Source organism: Eschrichtius robustus, chromosome 4, assembly GCF_028021215.1.
Source record: "Eschrichtius robustus isolate mEscRob2 chromosome 4, mEscRob2.pri, whole genome shotgun sequence".
Taxonomy (NCBI): Eukaryota; Metazoa; Chordata; class Mammalia; order Artiodactyla; family Eschrichtiidae; genus Eschrichtius; species Eschrichtius robustus.
The window spans coordinates 150,166,552-150,179,486 of NC_090827.1; positions in this window are offsets into that span (position 1 = coordinate 150,166,552).

Genomic DNA, 12,935 nt, shown 5'->3' on the forward strand with positions numbered 1-12,935 from the left:
TCTGCACAGACGCCCACCATGGCCGACCTCAAGCTGCAAGGCAACGCCACACCTCACCGGCTCTCACTGTACAATCAGCCTTGAATTTCAGTCTGAGACTTTCATGGAAGAAGTTGGAAGGAAAGAATCTCCACTACAGCGTGTGTCCCTGTTTCATGTACCCACACGTGCCAACCCTGTCTGGCCCCTGACACCACATTTCAGATGCGGCCGCCCAGCCCCTCCACTCAGGAGAAGCAGGACCATCCTCCCCAGGGAGAGAGTGCGGCCAGCGAACACAGGACACCACTGCCCCCACCCCCAACCTGCCCAAACCGCTCCCCTCTGGCCCCGGACCCTGCCCGCCCTCCCTCCCTCCCTCCGCGGCCAGTTCTGACTCACAGGTCACTGGAAGGGCACAGGCTGGGGGAGGCTGGGTCCCCACCCACCCCTAGGGGTCCCTGCGCTGGCCACGGCCCCTGCCCCACCCGGGAGCTGCGCATTCCTGTCTCCAGGCCCTCCCTGCCCTGGAGGGACCCTGGCTGGGCCCACACGCTGGCCCAGACACACACCCACCACCCTCCCCCTCAGGACCCCATGCACCATTCTCACTGGAACACTCTCCACCGTGGGGAGGACAGGAATAGAGCCCAGCCCACTTTACAGATGAGCAAACTGAGAGGTTAGGTCAGGACCCAGGTTGCACAGCCAGGTTGCAGAGCAGCCGCCCGTCCCCCTTCTCACAAACACCCGGCCCTTCGCCCAAGGAGTGCCCAGTCCAGCAGGACAGGCCGATGCCAACCCCAGCGGGCCGTCAGGCCTGGGGGCAGCCAGGCCGGGGATCTCAGCCCTGGCTCTGGCTGACTGGCCATGGGGGGCGGCCAGGGGGCTGGGGGCACCTTTCTGAGCTGCAGCTCCTTTATCCACACAAGGGGTATCCACACTCGAGTGTGCTGAGCCCAGGAGATGCGGGGGGCGCTGGGTGAGCCCGGCTGCACCCCGAATCCTGCTCCCCGCCCACACACACAGCAGCAGCTCAATTACACCACCCCTCGAAAATGCAAAGAAGCCCGCGAGACTTCAATAAGGTAATGTTCTTCCCAAATAGTCTCAGAGATACCACTGTTGGAATCTCACCAGACAAGCTCAGAAGGCCTCCAGTATCCAGAATTACAGCCTCCAGGTAAGTTCAGGTGGGCCCCGGGTCTGGAGGTACAGGTCCTGTGGTAGGAGGTGGCAGGAGGTGGGGGGCTCTCGAGTGCCAAGCACTGGGCCGGGGGCGGTGGTTCTGGGCTTTGTTCCTGTCGCGGCCTCATTGTCTTTATCTGCAAAATGGGGAGAAAGGACCTTTCCCTCTTAATTCTTGGAAACGCTGGGAGGACAAAATAAGAACATGATTTGGGAAGGTCGAATTTCCCTGCACACGAAAAGTATTCTTTGGTGGCGGGAACTTCCCTGGTGGTCCAGTGGTTAAGACTCCACGCTCCCAATGCAGGGGTCCGGGGTTCGATCCCTGGTCGGGGAACTGGATCCCACATGCCGCAACTAAGAGTTTGCATGCCACAACTAAGGAGCCGGCGACCTGCAGCTAAGACCCGGTGCAACCAAATAAATAAATATTTTAAAAAAAGAAAAGTATTCTTTGGCAAAGTAACTGGGATTCAAATCCAGAGCTGTGGCTTTGGCTCAGCTGCCGGGGGGACACAACCCTCCAGGACTCTGTCCTTGTACGAAATGGGAACGAGAATCCTTGTCCTGCTGTGGCACTGCCACCCGCCCCACCAGCCGCCACCACCTCCTGACTGCTTCTCTGACGGCCGGACCGCACCCAGCCATAGCCAGCATCTCTGCTCGGTACCAGGGGCCACCTCCGCCCACCCGGCACTGGGTCTGTGAAGGGGGGCTGCCCTCAGCAGCATCCCTGGCTCTACTCTCTAGAGGTTGGTAGCAATGCCTCCACCCAGTTGTGACAACCAGCTTCCACCTAGGCCTTGCCAACTGCCCCCAGTTGAGAACCAGCGATCAGGAACCCAGACTCTCCTTTTTACCATCTCTGACTCCTTCCCCCGACTGGAACGGCTCAGGCCCAGCCCTGGTCCTGCTCAGGTCTTTATAAACCAAGCCCGCATCCAGCATGGGGCGCCACATTTGGGAGGGAAGGAAGCAGGGGAGGAAGGAAGGAAGGGAGGGAGGGAGGGGGAGGGGAGAGGGATGGAGGGAGAAAGGAAGGAAGGGAGAGAGGAAGGAAGGGAGGGATGTGAGCATGAACGACTCACTTTGGGGTGACTTCATGGTGATGGGGAGGGAGTTCTCGTTCGTCAGGCCCTCTGAGAGCCAGGTGCTACGCTGAGCACTGCAGGTGGCCACCTTCAGGCAGGATTCTGGGAGATTCTGTCGGCCCCCTGGCGGGATGACCCAAGGCCTCAGGAGCGCAACACTTCCCATCACCCCCGGACCTCCTCCGGGTCCTCCCTCCACGCCGGCCCAGCGGACAGGAGGTAGGGAGCAAGTTGGATCCAGGTTTTGTGGGGCCTGAAGCTCATACAGTTTGGGGCTCTCTTTACGGAAAAGAATACAAACTTACAGACACAAAATTAGGTATGAAAGTGAACATTTATTTAGAGTGAGAAAAAAATGAAGACAAATTTAAATTCTGACAAAAACGTACAAAATCTGGAAAAACAACAACATATTTTTATTCATTAGCTGCCTGATTCATCTCCATAATACTTTTCCTGGCACATTTTGGCCGCATCCTTTTCAGTCATCTCAGCGTATGACAATGCGACGTCACGTTTGAAAGAAGGGATAGAAATATAGTTGTCTTTCTTCCAGCAGGACTGATTGAAATTCGTTTTGTCTTGTTCAGAGTTGGGATGCATAGAATATGGCCCCCACCCACACATGCACTGCTTGCAGGACAGCTTAGTTTCTTGTGCCCTAAACAACAGTTCTGGTCAATTCCATTTCCTAAGATTCCCGTTTTTATAAAGGAAACAATGCACGGCGCACGTTTATCGTTGCATACAACATACAATCGAGCACATTTCCGTTCTGACGAGGTGTTGATGAGCATTGCATCACCTGTACAGTGGTGTGCGTCTGAGGACGACTAGCAGGGCCCACAGCTGGCTCCGGTCTGTACCCCTCGTGTCGTGTCCCCTCCGCCACCCGCGTGCTTGCAGCGCTGGACACTCAGGATGCGTTCACATCCCATATAGCGCTTGCCCTGCACCTTCCCGTCACGCTGCCAAAGGGATGTTTTGCGCCCGGGTCTTAAGTTATACAAGAGACTGAGTGATGACACACAGAGGTAAGGACCCTGAAACAAAAATTTGATGTTACTCATAGACGCCTAGAAATGAGAGGGCCGGCACACCCGGCAGGGACCCAGGAGGAGCCGGGGGAAGGCCTGGGCCACAGCCCTAATTGGGATTCTCGCAGGAAAGGCAAAGCAGGGCAGGGGAACCGCTTGGGACTGGTTAGTTTAAATAATTCCAGCAGGCTCTGGGGCACAGGGGCTGTTCCTAGTCGTCTGGTACCTGGCCCTGGCGACCTGGGTGATCAGGGCAGGGGAATACTTGCTTGGTGAGTGAGAGATAAGGAAAGAGGTGGTGCTGAGAATGGGCTCCAGGTCACAGGAGAGATGCAAACAACTTTATCTGTTAGTCTGTCCTTATGGCTAATGGATGCCAAGCAGATAAACACAGATACTAGGAAAACACCAATCAAGGGAAGAGCTGGGACTTCCCTGGTGGCACAGTGGTTAAGAATCCGCCTACCAATGCAGGGGACACGGGTTCGAGCCCTGGTCCGGGAAGATCCCACATGCCGCGGAGCAACTAAGCCCGTGCGCCACAACTACTGAAGCCCACACGCCTAGAGCCCGTGCTCCGCAACAAGAGAAGCCACCGCAGTGAGAAGCCCGCACACCGCAACGAAGAGTAACCCCTGCTCGCCGCAACCAGAGAAAGCCTGCGCACAGCAACGAAGACCCAACGCAGCCAAAAATAAATAAATAAATATTTTTTTTTAAAAAAAGGGAGGAGCTGGCAGGGGGCCCGACAGCGGGAGGAGGGTGAGCTGGGGGTGCTTATTCCTCTGGCTCCCCCACTTCCCCTGAATAAACTGTGCTCCTCTTCCCAAAACCGCAGGTTCTCTCAGGCACCCGAAGACAGTTCACACATTAACACGTTAAAGACACAATGCAGGGCTTCCCTGGTGGCGCAGTGGTTGAGAATCTGCCTGCTAATGCAGGGGACACGGGTTCGAGCCCTGGTCTGGGAGGATCCAACATGCCGCGGAGCAACTAGGCCCGTGAGCCACAACTACTGAGCCTGCGCGTCTGGAGCCTATGCTCCACAACAAGAGAGGCCGCGATAGTGAGAGGCCCGCGCACCGCGATGAAGAGTGGCCCCCGCTTGCCGCAAATAGAGAAAGCCCTCACACAGAAACGAAGACCCAACACAGCCAAAAGTAAATATTTATTAAATAAATAAATAAAAGACACAATGCAGGTGAGCATCTCAACAGATGCAGAAGAATTCGATAAAATTCTATTTCTGTTCTTAAGAAAGCATGTTAGCTGCTCCAGAGAAGGCAACCCTGTTAATCTGATAAAGGCTGTCTACCTAAAACCTCGAGTTAATGGGGAAATGTTGAAAGCTGTCCCTTTGAGATCAGCAAGGAAACAAAGGTTCCCATTGGTACCGCTGTTCAATGTCAGCCTGGATGTGGCGGGCGGCACGGTGAGTCAGGTCAAGTTTGTAAAGAAAGAAACAGAACTGTCTTTATTCACAGGTGACGCGGTCGCATGCACAAGAGAATCTGAAAAATCTTCAGAGAAATTAGGATAATGAATAGAGAGTTCAGCAAAGTCGTTGGACCCAAAATCTATGTGCCATATTCAACTTTACTTCTGTATACTAGCAACAATGTTGGAAAAATAAAATTTCATAATTAGACATTATTTATAACAGCATCAAAAATATCTAAAGTCTAGGCATAATGTAGCAGATCACTATAAGGAAGATTCTAAGACACTGTCAGACACATTAAAAAAAAAAGGTCTAAATAAATGGAGATAAGCATGTTCATGGATTGGACAGCTCAATATAGATCCTCTCCAAATTCATTCATTCTTACCATATTGATTTATAGAACCAAAGAAATTTCTATCCAAATCCCAACCAAGTTTTTGTGGAACTTAAAATACTGATTCCAAGATTAACATGGAAACACAGATTCAATTCAACACGTGTTTACTGGCCCTGCCACTTGGGAGACAACAGAACCAAATCAGCAAATGTCCTGCCTCATGCAGCTTGCGTTCCAACGGAACTGTCATTCAACACAGCACGTCGGCGAATTTCCCGGTGTGACCAGATAGTAGATGTTTGCTTTGGGGACACGAAGAGCAGGGCAGGTGAGGGGCACTGGGATGCTGGGGGTGGGCGGGAGGGAGGGAGGGCAGCCAGCAGATGGTGGACGAAGGTGACGTTTGCAAGACACAAGCATGGCTGAAACACCAAGTGATAAGAGGTGGGGTCTTGCTGTACCAGACATCAGGGCACGTGATGGCCCTTCATCATCAAGATGGTGTGGGGTTGGCACAGGGAAGACTAAGAAACAAGTGGGACAGAATAAAGACCCCCAAAACAGACCCTTGTCTATGCGGACATTTGATTTAAGACAAAGCTGGTAGGGGTTGGGGGGCGGTGTGCTCCTACCTAAAGCCATCCTCAAAAATCAATCCCAGGTGGAGTAAAGACTCCAACGTGAAAGGCAAAGCTACAAAGCCTTTGGAAGATAATACGGAATGTGTTCATGACCTTGAAGTTGGAAAAGCTCCCTTAAGAAAGACACAAAAAGCGGTAACAATCAAAGGAAAATGTTGATAATTTCAGGTATATTAAGCTGCCTGTACATCAAAAGACGCCTGTAAAAGAATAAAACCGAGCCGCAGGATGGGAGAAGACATTTGCAACACACAAAATGACAAAGCGCGAGTGTCTAGGTTATATAAAGAGCTTCGGGGGGCTTCACAAAGGAGGAACTGATACAGACGGAGAAGTGCCTTAACAGTCAGGAAGATGCTGTTAGAGAACCCAGGCAGGGAGCCTGTCACAGCTACGCCCTGCCCGTGGGCACACAGGTGCCTGTGGCCACGGAGGGAACAGGGTGGGCTTGGCTGTCCAAGCTGCGGACACGCAAGCCAGGGGACCCAGCAATTCCGCTCCTGGGCAAATACTCCACGGAATGCAAGCTTGCGCACCTGCTCTCAGCAGCCTTGTTGACAGTCGCCAGAGACCAGGAACCAGCCAGGGGGCCGTCATCACTGGACTGGATGAAGGGGGTGTGGCGTACTCCTGAGACGCCTGCCTGCAGCCCTGAGCATGCAGGAAACAGAGCTCCTCGGGGCAGGGACGCGTCTCGCCAACGGGGTAGGTCGTGACATTGGCGGAGGAATACACGAGGTGTGAGTCCACGCGTACAAAGTGCAAACCAAACCCTATCGTTTAGGGACGCGATCAGTGTTGTAAAGAAATGCAAGGGACTGATGACAGTAAACATAGGAGAGCGATTACCTTACCGCTAAGGAGGAGGAAGTCTGGGGAGGGAGGGGTCCCCGGGCTCACTCGTGCCGGGTGGTTTAACCTGGCAGGGGCCAGCATCGCACCTGCCTGGGCAGGAGGGGCTCCAGGGCGCGTCACCATGGCGGTTTAGAAATCACTTTCGTGGGACTTCCCTGGCGCTTCCGCGCTTCCCCTGCAGGGGGCATGGGTTCCATCCCTGGTGGGGAGCTAAGGTCCCACATGTCGCACAGTGCCTCCTGGGCGGCAGGAATCAAGTCTTGAGTGGAAAACGCACTCTCCTAACGCCTGGTCTAGGATCCACGCTCAGGGAGGCCGGGTCACTCAGCGATGGGACAGCTCATTGTCAGCACCTCCTGGTGACCGCTCAGCAGAGTACTGCACACACCTGCCCTAGAAGGGGCACGCCCTCACACCTCCCAAAGGCAGAGACTCTAGTTGTTTGTTTGCCACTGTGTCCCCAGCCCCCAAAACAGCCCCTGACCCACGGTGAGGGCTCAACAGTACTTGCTTAGTGGACGAATGAACCTCTGGCTTTATGACAAATACCATAGCAGTTGACCTTAGGGGTCGGAGGGCAGGATGAGAGGAAGGAGAATCATTGTGTCCTGGGCTAGATCAGCCGACATGAGTTCGAATCCTGGCTCTGCCACTTTCTAGCTGTCTGACCTTGGACAAGTGACCTCACCACGCCAAACCGTAATTTTCTCCTCTGTAAATGGGGGTGTTTACGGGACACTTCCTAGCAGAAAGCGGGGCACCCACACAACCCTCGCTAGGCATAGAGGCCCTCACTCCCTCTCTTGAGGGCAGGAGGCCCAGCTGTGCTGTCCCCATCAGGTGGCTGCTGCAGTCCCAGAAGCGTGTGACCTTCTCGAGTCACGCACCTGTCACTCTTGTCATCAGAAAAGGTGTCCTTTCCCCCCCCCCCCAAGTGCAACCACCCATTGAGATGGGGCCCTGGGAACTGGGCCACTTAGGGAAGTGCTCAGGTGGCCGGGGGGAGGCGGCGGGGGGCAGTGCCAGGGGCACTAAGCACACGTCTCGAGGCAGAGTCCTGGCCACGGCGAGGGGCTGGGCCCAGAGCCAATTTAACTGCACCTCAGCGGGCATTGCAAAGTTGGATTCACACAAACAGCACCTGAGTGCACGTCTCTTTGGGGGAGGCTGGAGCGCGGAGGAGGATGAACTCTTACAGAAACGTCAACTTTTTAAAATGCTTTTCCTTGCCGAGTTTCAGCCTGGTGGGAGTTTCATGTCGGAACCACTAAGTAGGAGTTGATAACGGACAAGTTAATCATCCTCATGCAGGGGTGCAGTGCTGAGCGATGATCTAGGCACCCAGGTGAGGTGCTTCCCGGGGCTGCCGGCGCAGGAGACCCCAGGGAGAGCAAAGGGCACGGGAGCAGCGGGTGGGAGAAAGCAGGGGAGGGGTCCCCATGTCCTCACCACAGTACACACCTGGGTGGGAGAGGTTTCAGGCCAGCCCCCATCCCCTTGGGACCAGGATGCCAGAGTCTGCAGAAACACTGGGGGTGGGGGGACTTCCCTGGTGGCTCAGTGGTTGAGAATCCTCCTGCCAATGCAGGGGACACGGGTTCGAGCCCTGGTCCGGGAAGATCCTACATGCCGCGGAGCCACTAAGCCCACGAGCCACAGCTACTGAAGCCCGCGTGCCCTAGAGCTGGGGGGCCGCAACTACTGAGCCCGTGCGCTGCAAGTACTGAAGCCCGCCTGCTAGAGTCCATGCTCCGCAACAAGAGAAGCTGCCACAATGAGGAGCCCGCGCACCGCAAGGAAGAGTAGCCCCTCCTCTCGTCGCAACTAGAGAAAAGCCGGCAGGCAGCAACAAAGACCCAACACAGCCCAAAAATAAAAATAAATTAAAAATTAAGAAATTGAAAAAAAGAAACACTGGGGGGCAGAGGGGAGTGGGGAGCTGTCTGGAGCCTGGAAGAAGTTTTGGGCTGCCTTCTCTCCCCCAACCCCCAGCCCCAGCCCCCTTCATCAGCCAGCACATCCTGATGTTTGATGTCTCCCCCAGGACTGTTCTGGATCTGAAGTGGGTACGAGACCTTCACCATCTATTCCTTTGCCCATCATCACCAAGGGCTTTGTGACATCTTGTTTTGAAGAAAAGGCAGCGTATTCTAGGACCAGTCTGGGAACAAGGGAAGAATTCATCATGCCTCCCTCCATCCACACATCCTTCCGTCCATCCACACATCCATCCATCCATCCACCCACCCCTCCATCCATCCACCCATCCCTCCATCCATCCATCCCTCCATCCATCCACCCATCCCTCCATCCATCCATCCCTCCATCCATCCACCCATCCCTCCATCCATCCATCCCTCCATCCATCCATCCATCATCCATCCTTCCATCCCTCCATCCACTTACACATCTACCCATCCATCTATTCATACATCCATCATCTATCCATCTATCCATCCATTCCACACACCTTCTTTGAGCATCAACTCTGAGCCCAGCCCTGTGCTGGAGACAAGGATGCAGGAAACACAGTCACTGCTCTCAGAGAACATATGGTCCAGGAGGGAAGAAGACATGGACAGAAGCACAAGACAAAGACACAGAAGAAAGGCTGGCTCGTGGCCCACATCCCGTGAGGACAACTGGAGTTATTGGTGTGATGAAGAGAAGATTTGAGGGAACCGGCAATTGTTGCCAAAACTGTTGGGTACCCGCCATAATAGCTGGCAGGGGAGAAGGAGGACAAGAGACGGTGATGAACAGTAAAAATGTTACCAGGTCAGCAGATTATAAATCCCAGCGGCTGAAGGATTCTTGGGGCAGGGCACTGGAGGGTCTACTGGAAACACAGGTGGCGTGATTGCTGCGTGGGTGCTTGGAACCGTGTTCAGGAGGCAGGTAGAGTTCACGTAATGGGTCACAAAGTGGTCTGGCCATAGGAGTAGGTGGCTGGGGTAGGTTGGAGGTCAAGTTCATCAGAGGAGAGCAGGTGGATGGATCACCCACCTGGAAATTGAAATCACTGAGGATGATAAGGGGAGAGAGTTAAAGAGGGATGCTGTCTTTGAAGGACGGGAGCACCCATTTTCAGTTAGAGCGAGGTCAAGGTTCAGACCAAAGGTCTGGGATATGGCGGTGTCGTGGCTCAGAAGGGCACAGCTGGAGCGTTTGGGGGGTCAGGGGGCCATGGGGGAAGGGTCAGAGAAGGGATGTACAGAGCCGCACAGGCAAGGCTGGCCTGGGAGACTTGAACGTGACATACAGAGGGAGAAGCAGCAGGACGAGGCAAGTCTCCAACAGCTATAAGTCAGCCGGCCCTTAAACACTCTCGCTCCTGGAAGCTGACCCAGCCCGGACGCCATGGCCCCCGAGGTGAGCGCTTTGCTTTGCTCAGGGAGGCGGCCCCCAAGCACAGCCTCCCTTTGCCTCAGCAGGCAATGGATGCAGCCAATTCCTGCGACACAGGTCGAGGGCTCCCCCAGCGCTGTGTCTGTCTGTGGATGGACGCACCTGCGCCCTCACAGCAGGCAGGGAGGGGTTTCTGCTCCACGTGGAGTCCTCAGCACCCAGCCTGGGCCGGGCAGGGTGGGCGCCCTGAATTGAGGAAGAAGAGGTCAAGTCGGCAGCTACTGAAAACCAACGTCCAACCTTGGGAGATAAGCCGAGGGGCAGAGACGGGCCTCACCTGGAGCACCTGCTCAGTGCCAGGCCTGCTCTGAGTGCAATTCACTCACTGAAAAGAAGAGTTCCTATTTTGACATGTAGAACGCACACCGAGGAGTGTTTAAAAATGTGGGCACCCGATTGGAAGAACGGTGACAAGACACACACCCGTGCTCTGCCCTCTTCTGCCAGAGGGAAGGCATCTTGGAAGTCCTGCATTGAAGATGGGGCAGGCTGGGTCCCTGCATCACCACCTGGACTGCCTGCTGATTAGGAGCGTCTGCCTTTCAGATTTGAACACGAGGAAGAAGAAACATCTCTCCCCTGGGGGCCTTTATGCATTTTGTTGTACGTATTTTGTTATAGTAGTTAGCCTAATGTAACTAATAAACAGGATAAGTGCATTAACTGTTAATAGCCAAGCAGCTGGGAACTTGTGCTTCTGACTAAGATGGAGTAACAGGGACTGAATTTACCCTTTTGCCTGAAACAACTAAAAAACTGGATAAAATATATGAAACAATGGCTCTCAAGATACTGGACATGAGGCAGGAAGGACAGCACATCACCTTAATTCCAGGCACCTTAAACCCTTTTCTGGAATAACACAGGCTACGATTTAAAAGTAACTAAATATCATACTCAGCTGAGAAAAAGACTGAAATAATGCCATTTGCAGCAACATGGGTGGGCCTAGAGATTATCAAACTAAGTGAAATAAGACAGAGAAAGACAAATATCATATGATATTACTTATATGTGGAATCTAAAAAAAAAATGATACAGGGACTTCCCTGGTGGCGCAGTGGTTAAGACTCCGAGCTCCCAGTGCACGGGGCCCGGGTTCAATCCCTGGTCAGGGAACTAGATCCCACATGCCACGGGGCAACTAAGAGTTTGCATGCCACAACTAAGGAGCCCGCCTGCTGCAACTAAGACCCAGTGCAACCAAATAAATAAATAAAATTTTTTTAAAAAATAATAAAAATTTAAAAAAAATTTAAATGATACAAATGTACTTATTTACAAAACAGAAATAGACTCACAGACATGGAAAATGAACTTATGGTTACCAAAGGGGAAAGAGGGGGGAGGGATAAATTGGGAGTTTGGGATTAACAGTTATACACTACTGTATATAAAGTACATAAACAACAAAGACCTACTGTATAGCACAGGGAACTATAGTCAATATCTTGTAATAACCTATAATGGAAAAGAATCTGGAAAAGAATATATATATATATATATATATATATATATATATATATACACACATATATATATAAAACTAAAACACTTTGCTGTACACCTGAAACTAACACAACGTTATAAATCAACTATACTTCAATTAAAAAAAAAGTAACTAAATATCAATTCCTGGGACTTCCCTGGTTGTCCAATGGTTAAGACCCAACACTTCCACTGTAGGGGGCACAGGTTCAATCCTGGGTCGGGAAACTAAGATCTAAGATCCCGCAAGCCGGCGCAGCACGGCCAAAAAAAAAAAAAAAACAATTCCTCCCAAGGCGCCCAGGTTTTCTCCACTCCCTTCCTTTGCCCTCATCGACCCTCCACTTGGAATGCTCTCCTGTTACCTAAAAACTGGGTTTGCCTCTTAGTGGGTGTCAAGCCAAAACACACAGTCAAGTCAAGAAGTGGGAGAAGGATTTATTACTTGCAGTAAGTAAGGAGAACATCGAGGCTACTTCCCAAAACAGTGTCGCCCTGAACAGCAAAATTGGGGAAGCTTTAAGCTAAGGGAACATGCATATTCATGAGGGGGCTTGTGCAGGAGGAATTTAGCATAGAACTGGGGCAAGAGTCATCCTAGGTTGACAGTCCAGGTCTTAGTTGATTGAAGCCGGCAAAGATCAGTATCGTCCATTCTCTGGCTCCAGTTAGTCTGGTGGTCGATTGTCCGAGGAGGTTTGGACCCTGTAAAACAGCTCGAGAATACGTATCAGACTAATCTTTACCTTTGAAACAGAACTGGGAGTCTTTATGACTGATTTAGTATCTCCGATACGGTTGAATTATTTTCCTGGCCTGGTAATAGCTGTTTGCTCTTACATTCTTTTGTTTCCTTAAAATCATTAACTACTGAGACCTGTTCTTTTGCAAAGGCAAGCATTGTGGCCAGGCTTAGATTACAACATGGCCTACACCTAAAGTGGCTTCTCTTATGTCAAGAAAGCTATGCCTGGTTCTCTCTCTTTGGGGACTCCCTTGTCCCCCATCTGCCTGCACTCCCTCCCAGGCACAGTCCAGCGTCCTTACCAGATGGACTCACCCTGTCCCTTCTCGAACCATCAAAGCACCTAAGGGGTGCCTCTACCCGACCCTATAAGCTACTAGAGGGCAGCAATCTGCTTCTCACTCTTTCCCTGTTTCCTGCTCTTCCCCCAGAGCACTGACCGGCTCACTTGCCCCATCAAATTGGCTGCGTTCAATTTTGCTCGATTTACTAGACAACAGCAGGTGGGAAGAAAGGAAACAGGTACACAAGTCTCTCTAATACAGAACAAGTGCATGGAAGATAAGCGGGATGCAGTTCAAAGACAAGTGTTGGGGTGACAGCGCTCCCTGGGTCATGGGGAAAGCTTCGGCGGGACGGGAGCGAGAAGGCCCAGGACCCCTGGGGCTCCCTGTGCCTCCGCTGTTTTCCTCTGACAAGTGAAGGAGTGGGCTGGGTGGGTC